The sequence below is a fragment of the Equus caballus genome, chromosome 18 (assembly GCF_041296265.1).
Source record: "Equus caballus isolate H_3958 breed thoroughbred chromosome 18, TB-T2T, whole genome shotgun sequence".
Classification (NCBI taxonomy): domain Eukaryota; kingdom Metazoa; phylum Chordata; class Mammalia; order Perissodactyla; family Equidae; genus Equus; species Equus caballus.
The window spans coordinates 81310790-81323138 of NC_091701.1; the positions used below are offsets into that span (position 1 = coordinate 81310790).

Here is a 12349-nt window from a genome sequence, read left to right on the forward strand (position 1 = left end):
ATTAATATTTTGAATCAACGGTTATCTGTTAGTTCAATTAAGAATGAGAAAACAAAGGTTTTTATTCTACCTTCACTTACTCCTTTGATGTTTTCCCTTTTTTAATGTTGATCTGGGTTTCTGACATATATTATTATTATTTTTTTTCTAAAGAACATCTTTTGACAATTCTGACAGGCAGGTCTACTCGCAACAAGTTCTCTCTGTTTCTGTTTGTCTGAGAGTGTCTTTGTTTCTCCAGGGACAGGACGCTCTGCAGACGGCTGGTTGGGGGACAAATCCGACAGCAGCAAGGCCCAACTCCCTGAGCAGCTTGCACGCTGCCCAGCGACTGTCTGAGACACTTGCAGGAGCGTTCCAGCAGAGGACTCTCCCACGCTCTGCGGAGGCTGACTTTCGACTCAGAGAAGCTCAGAGAGAGGAGGGTGAGTGGTTATGGAGTGCTCCCTCCCCGGGGCACACAAGCTGGAGAAACGGTCCAGGGGCCCAGGGGCTGAGTCGTGGGCTCCTGGACTCCGGCCCAGGCACCACGTGGGCAATGTTGGTGGCACCTTCCACAGGCCTGCACGCATGACCCAGAGTGGCAGTGTGAGCCGCTCTCCACAGGGAGCACGAGGAGCACTCTGCTTTTGCCACTCCCCAGTTTTAGTCTGGAAATCAAGGTGACACCTGACAAAAAACCAATATGATGGAGCAGCCATCAGCAGCAAGTGTACCACAACCAGCGGTGCCCTTCAGGCAGGGGCCTGCTGTGGGGTCCAGGGGTGAGGCCAGGCAGTCCAGGGTGTCCTCTCCACGGGGCGGGACCCATCTGGCTCATCTGTGCACTTGTAAAATCCAGTTTTAGCAAGAACCCTGCTAAGTCAGCTTCACCAGAACTGCCCTTCCCACCCCCCCATTTCTGGTCACCCTGGGCATCTGATCAGAATCCTCTTCCTCCCCCACCCCCAGGTGAGGTCTGATCACCCTTCTCTGTGTTCAACAGGTTTCCAATTTGTCGGCACTTAACTGTTTTAGCAGTCTCTAATGATCCCCTGTATTTTTCTCATATTAGTTGTTCTATTTCCTCTTTCATTTCTGATTTTATTGGAGTCCTCCCTCTTTTCTTTCTTGGTTAGTTTAGCTAAAAGTTTGTCAGTCTTGTTTATCTTTTCAAAACCTCAACTCTTATTTTGTTGATTTTTTCCTCTTGTCTTTCTAGCCTATCTCACCAATTTCTGCTCCAAGCTTTACCCTTTCCTTCCTCCTGCTGGCTTTGGGCTCAGCATGGTCTTCTCTCTGCAGTTCCTGGGATGAAGCTCAGGTTGCTTATTTCTGATCCCTCTTGTCCCCTGAAATGGGCATTTATCACTATGAAAGCCCCTCATACTGCTGCTTTTGCTGCATCTCCTGAGCTTCCCTTGCTGTGTTTTTCTTTTTGTTTGTCTCAAGATTCTGCTTTCCCTTCTGATTTCTTCTTTGACCGATTGGTTGTTCTGGAGTTGTGGTTTAATTTCCACATGTTTGTGAATTTTCCAATTTCTCCCTACTAGTGATTCCCACCTTCCTACCACTATGGTCGGAGAAGAACTTGATACGATTCCAGACACTTGACCTGTGGCCTGCTGGGCACTCCTGTGGGCACTGTACAGACACGGGGGTAGGTGCCCTCTGGCCACCATATTGTGCCCGACGCTGCCAGCGGCTTTCTACAGGGCAGCTGGACAAGGACTCAGCTTTTGGAGCTCCCCAGTTTTAGTCTGGGAAATCATGGCAATACCCAACAAAAAACAGTGCAGTGCAGCAGCCATCAAGCCGCAAGCGTGCCAAGTTGTAGTTTTTCTGAGAACAGACTACATGACTGCACCTCAGTCTTAGCATGGGCACTTGACTATGTTTTGTTTTAGGTTCCACTTAGCCAGAGTCCATTTTGTCTTCCTCTTGTAGGGGTCCTGTGTCTTTTGTTTTAATTCCACATTTTTCCCTTTTGATCAAAACCTGCCATGAGTGGTGTTGATGATCACTTTGGTGCTTGTCCCATTTCAGTGCCAAGGTAACCTCTGCCTGCCATGGGTCCATCTAGTCCCACAGAAGGACTTGTGGGCTTAGCGGGACTCGGTTATCCAACTGAGTAACTTGGGCCATACAGGGCAGGGGTCTAGCCAGGTACCTGGTATAGGTCAATTAAGTCTCAGAATTGAAGTTCAGGGAGGTTCCTGCAAGGGTGGGCATTATGATTTGGGTAGGAGTTTCCCCAGAGGTATTTGTGGAAACAAGCCAGAATTACTTTAAAGAATAACAAGATGATTAGTCCTAAAACCAACAATAATGTGAGGACCTGAAGACCCAATCTTAAAAGTGAGCCCAGACCTCAGAGTAACCAACTAAAAAGATCTGGAAAGCATGAAAGGGGGAAATAGGAATGAGGTTATACAGGCAGTCTCTTATTTATCATTAGGCAGGGCCATATTTGAGCCATCATAATAAATTGTTTCAAAGCTTTCCCGTTTGTGCCCTGGCAGGGAGAAATCCACCAAGATAACCCAGATGAACTAGAAAGGGGGAGTTGCCCACATATCCAATAGTTAGATTTTGATGTGTAGCAAAGAAATGAGCCTATTGTAAAAAGACATTGCTATTGGGGGTCCATTCAGATGTAGACTGGAAAAACAAACACAGTATAAGAAAAATCTTAAGTGACATTTGAACATCACAATGGTGACATTAAACAGTCATGGAAATGGATATACAGGCCTTGTCTGGGGTCTTGGGACAGCTGCCTACAAAGGATGTTGGCTACTTCTCCTCCTGGAAGTTGTTATTGCAAGAAGGCTTTTTTTTTTGATGTCTGAGATCAGAGCGGATTTCCAGTCATCTGAAGGAGGTGGTAAGGCCCTTTCCAATGGGGCTCAAGGGCTGCCTTCCTCTGATGATGTTTCCAGATACCCAGTCACCAGGCTCTAGACTGTGATCAATAGGATCCTTTAAATTGGTATCTGGGACACCTTCTTTAACTTGTTGATAGGCTGGAGCATAAGACCTTAAGAGACTTACAGTAGCTGGTCATACTACCATAAGACAACAAGAGATTGACAGAAGGGTGTGTACCAACAGACATTGATCTGCTAGTGGTCATCCCACGCGGGATCAGCTCATGTTCTCCAAAGAGGACATTGTGAACTGTCGGCCTGACCAAAGGCAATACCTTAGGCCAGGGGAGCCCAGTCTATAGGTGTATAATGAAACCTCAAAGACAATTAACAGGACTAGAATTCAATATCTACAAAGACGTAACATAATTTTTCTCTCCACAATTACCCTCATCATTTTTTTTTTTACCAAAGATAATTATAGTAAAACTAATTTGTTTATATTAAAAATTTGGCCTGATTATTTATACAAGTGAAAATAAGAATACTCACTGAGAGTTTCTGAATTCTGGAGGGATCAGATAGGGAGAAAAAGTAAATGTTTCATCCTTGTTCATAAAGATCTATCCTACCAAATTATTAATAGATTAAGAGAAAAGATTTCTTTAAATCTGGAAAAACAAAACTTTAGAGCATCCTCCATCCTTATGTAATTAATATTTGTTCTTGATCTCTTGTTAGCAGGTTTTTTTAAAGCCACCAGTTTCTCTGTTAGAATTCAGTAATTTCTTACCTATTTCTGTTTTACTATCTGAACGTCTATATTCTAGAGTAAGTGTCAGAGTCCTCTCCATGAGTCTCTCTGAAGATAAAACACATCTGTAAAAGCATTGGAATAAAAGAATAGCTATTTGTGAATGACAAAAGATTTAACATTATAATGTAAATGCTGAAGAAATTTGGTTATTTCTGTGACATATGACATTTTAAGATAATAACTAGAATTACAAATATAACATTATACCAGGACATATTAGAAACTTGGAAAAGGTCATATACTTCTTAAAACATTATATTGATAACAGATATGCATTCAAGGATGTCTATAAGGGAGGCTGAGCATCACCTATTGACAATGCTTCCCATGCAATTCAACTACCAAGTAAACCTAATTGGTTTAATACATCCCTTTTTATAAGAAGACAACAAATTTTTTGAGAAGTCCCCGGGATCTGCTAGAAATTTTCAAAGTTGTTTTCAGGTCAAAAGGAAGACTTTATTTTGAAGTTGAATTTTGGGAAGTTTGTCAAAAATATCAAAAGGTTTTAGAACACTTGGTCAAATAGGATCATAGGTCATTGTGAAACAATACCTAGCTATCCCTTTAATCATGGTGACAATCAAAGATTTTTGGGTAAATACAGAGATTTAAATAGTTGTAAGAAAAACCTTAGCTTTTGTGATTAAAGACCTGATAAAAACAATATAGGAAATTTATTCTGATAAAACATAAAGTCCCTGCCTTTTTGGTAGACTACACAAAAGTAAAAAAAAGCCTTTCAAATCTATTTATCTAGAGCAGACTAAAAGTTCAAGGAAATTACCCTTTTGAGAGAAAACCAAATTCTAATTTTGCACCAGCTTACTTATGATTTTAAAACATTTATTTAATTAAATTTATTTTAATCTAAGCCACCAAGACCACACATAAAACTGTTTTCTCAGGGTTTTCCTTCCACAAACCTGTTATAATTTTCTTTTTTATGTTCAGAATTTATCCCATGCCTTTCTTTTTTCCTAGTATTTTAAGACAAGTTTACTTTTTTAACAAAACAAACAAATAAAAATATCCCCATTCCTTATATGTTCTTTACTAAAAGCATGCATCTAACTTTCCTTAAGTACAGAAATGTTCCCCTTATTAAATTTTAGTAGCTGTAATCACATATAATAATTAGAATTCTTAACCCATAGAAACCTTAATTTTTAGTGAAAACTAAGCAGCAAGCTATGATCAACTGTCTTTTCATGCTGTGGATGGTAGACTTATAAAATACTTTCTAAAAACACATGCTTTCTCATAGAAAATTTCTCAGCATGGCACAAAACTTATTTATTAATAAACCCAAATATTTTAACTTTTTTGTAGTAAGAAGCCAAAATTAAACAAACCTATATTTAGTAATTAATGCCTAATATTTTATCTTATTTAGAAATTATCCAGATATTCAATAAATTTCTATTTAATTTAATTTAGCAAAAGTCTAAGGTTTCAAGTTACCAAAAGGTTTTGAAGTTATTTTTAAGTACCGTAACACAAAATTATTGTTAAAAAGTTCACCTAAAAGCTGTTTAATGTTATTTATACTTGTTTAGTTTACTTGTTTCTAATAATTATATTACCTACAAAAATTTCATGAGATATTAGACATAGTTAGCCATCAATTTTTGCTGCCAGATTTTGTAAAAGAGGTAACATGAATTTGTTTGGCTTTTGGTAAACCTCTGTAGAACAAAAGTTTTATATTTAATGTTTATAACTCTAAAGACGACAAACAAGTTAGCTTTAATATTGAATATTTTCCCAGATTACATGATGCTGAAATTCACTTGGGTTAATTTTTTTTCTTCTGAGGAAGACTCTCCCTGAGCTAAATTCCTTGCCAATCTTCCTCTATTTTTCAGTATGTGAGCCGTCAGCACAGCATAGCCACTAACAAAGCGGTGTGGGTCTGTGCCTGGGAACCGAACCTGGGCCACCAAAGAGGAGGGCACCAAACTTAACCACTAGACCGCTGAGGCTGGCCCCATTTGGGTTAATTTTTATTATATTTAGAAATAATTTATATAAGCACTTACTTTAAGACAGTTCAATAGAACTCTTAGAAATTATGCCATCTGGAGGTGAAAATGATCATATATATAACATACATATATAGACATACATACGTAGAGACCCCATAGCTATTGTTTTAAAATTACTGCCATGGATTAAGTAGAGTAAGTAATACAAAGCTCACTAGTTATGAAGGAATAGTTGAATCCAAATTTGGTTTCTGGCAGATGGAATGTAGCTGTTCACCAGAAAACCTCTCAGAGTCTCGTTAACTCTGGAAGGAGCCCATGCAGGGGTCTTCCTTCAAAGATAGATATGTGAATGTCTGTAAAGCCATTAACTTAACAGATTTTCGTATAGTCTTTTCTTTTAGGTGCCTCTTATCTCTTCATTTTTCACTAGGTTTCTTGCAACAAAACTTTCAATGGGGCTAATTTGGAATTTTGAAGCCTTTGCTTTTAACTGCACTTCGTAAATGATGTCATCTAACTGGAATGTTCCTTCAACGGCCCATGTGATTTTAAATTATCCCTGGTGATCTTAGTCCAGAGACCAAGATATTTGCAGGACCCAGGGCCATAATTCTTAAACATAAACCCAGCTGGGGCAGCAGAGGGCAGCTGATCAGCAGAGGCTGTCCTTGAACACAGACCTCCCACGTTGAGCTTGAGTGAACTTCATCTTTCTGAGTGGCAACTTCCAGCTGAAAACTTTATCTTGCTGTGACAAGAAACAGGAACGAGTGCTGGGCGTCCAGACAACCAGACTGGACTCTCCTCTTGCCCTGAACCTTTAGTGAAGGTGTCCAGACAACCAGAGCAGACTCCCTAAACCTTTAGTGAAGGACTAAAGCCCTCAGGCAAAAAGCTCTCCAAGGCCTCTGCCTGAAAGCACGGAAGGTCTTGGATCCCAGAGGACTTACCTGCAGGTCTCTCAACACCATAAAGGAGCAACTGAGCACTAAAAGAGCTTGAGGGGCTCTTGCAGGTGCTGATGCATTGGTTCTGGACAGTGCAGGAAAAGGTCCTCAGGGTGGTGGGGCGAACGTCACTTCAGATCCCACTTCTGACACCCAAGAATGTCAGCAAAAATATCTGGAATACAAGAATTTAGTTAGGAAAGCTTTATTGCTCATACAGTTTGCAAGCTGAGGAGACAGCCTCCAAAACCAATCGGAAGTACGCTCCAGGGAGGGCGTGGAAGGGCAGGGCTTATAAGGCAAACACCATAGGCCACAGGGATTGTTGAAAGCCCTCCGACTCGCCGGTTCCCCTACAGAGACTGGTGTTCTAAAATCACCTCTGTCAGGCTTCTGGCCGCCCGTCAGGAAGAAATGCTCGGTTTCAGGTACAAGTTGTGTTTTTTCTGAGAACAGTAGGACCGCACGTCCATCCTGGCACGGCTGCTGGACTCTGTCTTGTTTTAGGTCCCAGTTAGCCACACGGAGTCCATTTTTTCTTTTCTTTTAGGCGTCTTCTATCTTTTGTTTTAATTCCACACGTCCAAGGGATAATTTTGAGTAACAGCTTGAGCAGGAGGTGAGGTGACCTTCAGCTGTGAGCTCCTGGGCCAGGTGAGGTGCTCTCCCACAGGGAGCCACAATTCTTTCTGAAAAGCCAGTATGTCTTCTGCACCCTGGCTTATCTACTTCGGTGCTGGGAAGTCCCACACAAGGCTATCAGGCAAGGATGGTCTGTCTGCTCTCAGGCTGGTGGTGGTTTGGACTAAACTTGTTCAGGTGGGCCCAGGTTCAGGCGGGCAGCAGCCCCTCGGTTTCTTAGAAAATGAATCCAGCTGTGACTCCAGTGTGTTTCTCATGGCATGCTCACTTAGGGGGATTCTGAGGTCCAGTCAGTAGCAAATACCCACAGATGGTGTTTCTGAGGGTGCTGAGTTTTCATCCTCGTACTCTCTTCTCCCAGAGTCTCTGGGTCAGGCTTCTGCTCCAGAGTCCATCGCCAAAACTTTATTTCTTCACTGTCTGCTGTTCTTTAGTTTAAATGTTAACTTAGCTAATATTTTAAATAGAAAAATACGTTTCTCATGTTGATGATTTCACCATACAAAAAGGCAGTAGTAATTATTTTGTTGAAGTTAAATCTCCAGAGGACACAAATTTTGAAGTCCCTTTTGAATTAAAGGAAGGACAAGTGTCAGGTTACCCACATTTTCCATCCTGATTGTCGCCAGAAGTTAAAAGCACTATCTTTGAGGGCTACAGATTGTGTCTCTGCTAGCAAGAAAAAAGAAAAGAAAAGAAAAAGAGTGGACAGGTGTAAGCAAAAGAAGGGAAGGAGAGAAATAAAAAGGGAAAGGAGTAGACTCCAGTAAGAATTGGTAAAGAAACGAACTAGGTCAGACCATATTCCAGCCAGGTGTTCGTACAAAGGGGATCACAGGTGTAGCCGCGGAGCTGGTCTGATCCATTGAAGGGAGCATAGGATGGGAAGGTGATGACAGAGAAGCTGAATCTCGTTGTGCATGATTTTACATCATGAAGGGAAAACACTATGAGATTAGAGTTTTAGTCGCCTGGCCCAATGCCACTCCTTTGCCCACATCTACTCCAGAGGAGCAGAAGCAGCCATTAAAAAATTTATATATATATTGTCTTCAGTTCTGGTAGATCATCTGTATGTTTAATTAAAAATAGGCTTATATTGCTATTTAGTGATTTGCCGACTTTAGACATTGCATATTAAATTCCTACATGATGGCTGAGGATTTAACTCATTTGTACAAGCTCCCCCTGCATCTCGTCCCCACACTTACACTGCCACCCTCCCTATGTCCGTGCCATACCTCTCAGCTTTCAGCTATATACTTTAACTTGCATTCCTTTCTCATAAACCTCTTTGTTCCTTCTTGTTCTAATGATCAGCAAGATGAAGACATTAGCACTGTGTCCTTCCCTCCCGTTTCGAATGCAAGTTTTATGAAGGATGGGGACTACCTTACAGGGAGGAGTCAAGGACAAGACAAAATGGAGATATTCTGTGAACATTCCCATTAATTTTTAAATTATGTTTTGCATGGGACATATGGGTGGATCCTTTTCCCTTAAAGATGATATTATAGTCTTTAAAGAGGTGAAATACCAGGCTAATGGGCAAAGCTTCCTAGCTATCTCACCTGCCTGTGAGTAGGTAGAGATGCACACTACTAGAATTTCAGGGAAAGATAATCCAAACTCTGCATTGATGGAATCTAAGTTCTTTTATGACTCAGGAATGAGATCGAGGCTTTCCCTCAAGCCTTTTTCTTTAAGACACCAGCCCAATGTTAGCTTAAACAGCTTACAAAATATAGGCAGTATTGGAATGACTTCTGGACCTAAAAGAGCAGGTTTAATTCCTCCTTAGAAGAAAGAAGAATGTGAAATAACACAGACATGGGACCTTTTTCTTCCTGGGGAAGGAATGGGGTACATACAAACCTAACTTTGATTCCTAGGGTCCTTTAAATAAATATTTGCTGAATGAATGGGTTTAGATTTATAATGGGTTAGTAAAGGCTTGGGAGAAATTACAAGCTTTCAGAGCTTAATCATATAGATAATTAAGCTCTGCCAAAAAAGCACCCACTGCCACTAGACAGAAACCTGGTCGGGAAGGACTGCTAATCCGACACAGGCTGCCGCTTCCTCTAATTTTATATGATAGTATCATGTTGGGAAAAAAATGCCGCCAACTAAACCAAATGTAGTGATTTCTTGTAATTCAGTAATTTTATTTCCTCCTGAGTGAAAGAACTCTTTCAGATTTAGATACAGATCATTTATTATGTATCACCCTTGTGCATGCATAAAAAGGGGAATATAAGTAAAATCAGTTAAGGCGTTCCAAAATTTCTTCACATTCAGAAGCCAACTTCTGTAAATCACTTCCTGAATTAGTTGTGGACGACTGTGGTTTTCCATACAGTATTGTCTTCTGTGCACCAAGAGCGTTGGTGATGCGTCAAGTCTTGGAAGATTGGTCCAGTGGTGCATCCAGGACTGTTTTCCGAGCAGCTGATCCGATTCTGCAAGCTTTGATGTGGGCACTTTCTGGATCTAAGCAGAAGAGGTCAATGGATGGTTTCCAGGTAACATCCAGGACTCATTTTCCTTCTTCAATGATTTTTCAACTAAAACTCAGAGGGGTTGAAATTGACTAACCATGTCTTCAGGAATAGTAACTAAGTCATTTCACTTTTTTGGGGGGAGGGTAGGCTTATTATTTAACTGTTCAGATATATGGTTCCAAAATGAACTAAGAACGAATGTACTTGGTGAGTAACTCGGCTCCCCTGAGTCTCATTGCTTTTAGCTTATCCACATCTCTCTTTTCTAAGTGCTGGAGGAACCTCTTTTTGGTCCTAGGAAAATCTTCCCTCTTTTCCTAGGAAAAAGTTCCTCAAGTTTGAGAGCCTCGGATGACAGTTAATTGCCTCATCTTAGGGTTGTGTGTTTTAATAAGCACGGCACTTAAATAAGGACAGTGTGAAGAGCTACATCCAATTTTCCATAGGGCAAGGCAAGGACAACTAGGTTAATACGGCCACCTGGCCAATAATACCAGGCCAGTTTGTAAGACGCAAGCTGATTTCAGAGACATTAAAGTGTGGAAAATGTATCTGTGAAATGCATTGTCATGGCGGCTGGGTTAATGTATAATGGGTTTTCTTTCACCAATTTCAAGGTTGGAAGGTGGAAAGAGCTTGCTTTAAAAGAAATCAGTACTTTTTGGGGTGTTAAAAAACATCTAAAGGAGGTTATAAACCAAATAACTGCAACACCCAGGTTTAAGTGGGAGAAAGATATAGTGGGGGAGGCAAGAGCTGAGAAATACACAAAGAATGAAAACCATGGATGCAAAAGTAACGGCCAAATTTAAAAGGGGGGGGCAAAGTCACAAGCTCCTCAGAAAAGAGCAATGATAATCATAGCAACAGCTAAAGGGCAAAGGAGGCATTCTCACATTATTTTTGCACAAGACATAAGCTCTGAGATCGAGGCCTCTCCTTCTGAGGTATGATTACGCCCTTGTCACAGATCACAATGACACATGCAGTAGGGACTGATGTAGGCTCGCGTCCTCCATTACACCAAGCTGTTTGGCGTACCACTGCACTCCTAGTGGGAAGTAGTGAATATCATCGAAATGACAGCGGATTTTGGTTAATATTTGTAGCCTTTCTCGTGCAGCGCAGGTCTTTGAATAGCTAACCTCCTTGAGCCTCAGTTTTCTCGTTTGTCAAAGGGCGATAATAAGAGGACTCATCCTAGATCCTATAAAGGGAGCCCTGGGGAGGAAGGCAGGAGGACCTGCAGAAACTCTAGCCCCGGGCCTGGCCTACAGAGTGAGCGCTGGCGAGCAGCTCCCTGCGGGGCACACGACCCGGCTGCGCTCGGCAGTCCCAGCCTGCTCTGAATCCGCAAGCAGTTTCTGTGCGGGCCCCCAAATCCGGAACCTCGGGGTCTGTCCTAACTGCGCCGCGGCCCGGGCGCTCGGCCGGAGCAGGTCAGCTTCCCAGGCTCGGGAGCGGGGCCCTGCCCCCGAGGAAGCGCGCGCGGCGGGGTCCCGGGAGGGGGCCGGGCGGCGGGGGCAAGGGCTCCGGCGGCGGGGGCGGCGCGGGCCGGCTCCTGCGTCAGAGGGGCCCTGTTTTCGCACCTTCCCTGACGTCAAACCTCCATCAGGGCCGCCGCGCCACCTTCCCGGGCAGGTTTCCCGGGCCGAGTCGTGCCTCGGGCGGGTCCTGCGAAGGGCGCTCCGGCTCCGGTCGCTGTCGCCGGCGGCGGGCGCGCTCCGGGCGGGGGAATCCGAGTCGGAGGAAGCGTCCGGCTCCCGCGGAGGTGAGGGCGCGGCGCGGCGCGGGGCGGGCCGGAGGCGGGGTGCTGCCTGCGCCCCGCGCCCTCCTCCTCCTCCATCTTCCTTCTCCTCCATCTTCCTCCTCCTCCATCCTCCTCCTCCACCTCCCTCCTCTTCCTCCTTCTCCTCCATCCCCCTCTTCCTCCTCCTCCTCCATCTCCATCTTCCATCCCCCTCTTCCTCCTCCTTCTCCTCCATCCCCCTCTTCCTCCTCTTCCTCCTCCATCCCCCTCTTCCTCCTCCTCCTCTTCCTCCTCCATCCCCCTTTTCCTCCATCCCCCTCTTCCTCCTCCTCCTCCTCCATCCCCCTCCTCCTCCTCTGCGGGCGCCCGGCGGTCCTGGGCTCCGCGTCCGCGCTCCCTTCCGCCCTCCGCGCGGGGCGGGCGTCCCGGCTGGGGTCGGGGTGCGCGGAGGCTGCCGGCGCTCAGGGCACTGGGTCGGGGTCTCGCGGGCCGGGACTTCGGGGCACCTGTGGGGCCGGGGCCACCTGTCCACACACCGCCTTCCCGGTGCCCGCGCCCTGCCGGCTGCCCCCACACCCGGGCCTTTACTGGCCCCTGGCGGTTAGAATTGATTTCGGAAATGTTGGATTTTTGCGTTAACCATCATGTTACTGTCGTCGTGCAACAGTTGTGTGAATCTGGTCACGTTGCGCCGTGGCTATGACGCGCTCCTAAGAGGACCCTTTCTTGTTCCAAACGTTATCCGACGCGGTGGTTCCGGCAGCGCGCGGGAGAAATGCAGAACGAGATCGTGCCTCTGAAGGAACTCCGGCGGGTTTTGCCCGCAGAATGGAAGTATGTTTAATTACT

At 44.2% G+C, this 12349-nt stretch overlaps 1 protein-coding gene across 5 annotated transcripts in view; it reads left to right on the top strand.

Annotated features, from left to right (window-relative positions):
• Window positions 1-11055: 11055 nt before the first annotated feature.
• The window catches only part of ZDBF2 (zinc finger DBF-type containing 2), a 30817-nt gene continuing 29523 nt past the window's right edge, over window positions 11056-12349 (top strand). Inside the window, exons 1-3 of one of the 5 annotated variants that reach the window (XM_070242150.1) lie at window positions 11056-11189; window positions 11366-11521; window positions 12168-12334. The gene's annotated coding sequence lies outside the window, so the exon portion shown is untranslated. Of the gene's footprint in view, window positions 11190-11290; window positions 11522-12167; window positions 12335-12349 lie in introns of those variants that run through there. The other 4 variants (XM_070242152.1, XM_023622488.2, XM_023622490.2 and 1 more) reach the window with 4 other exon arrangements.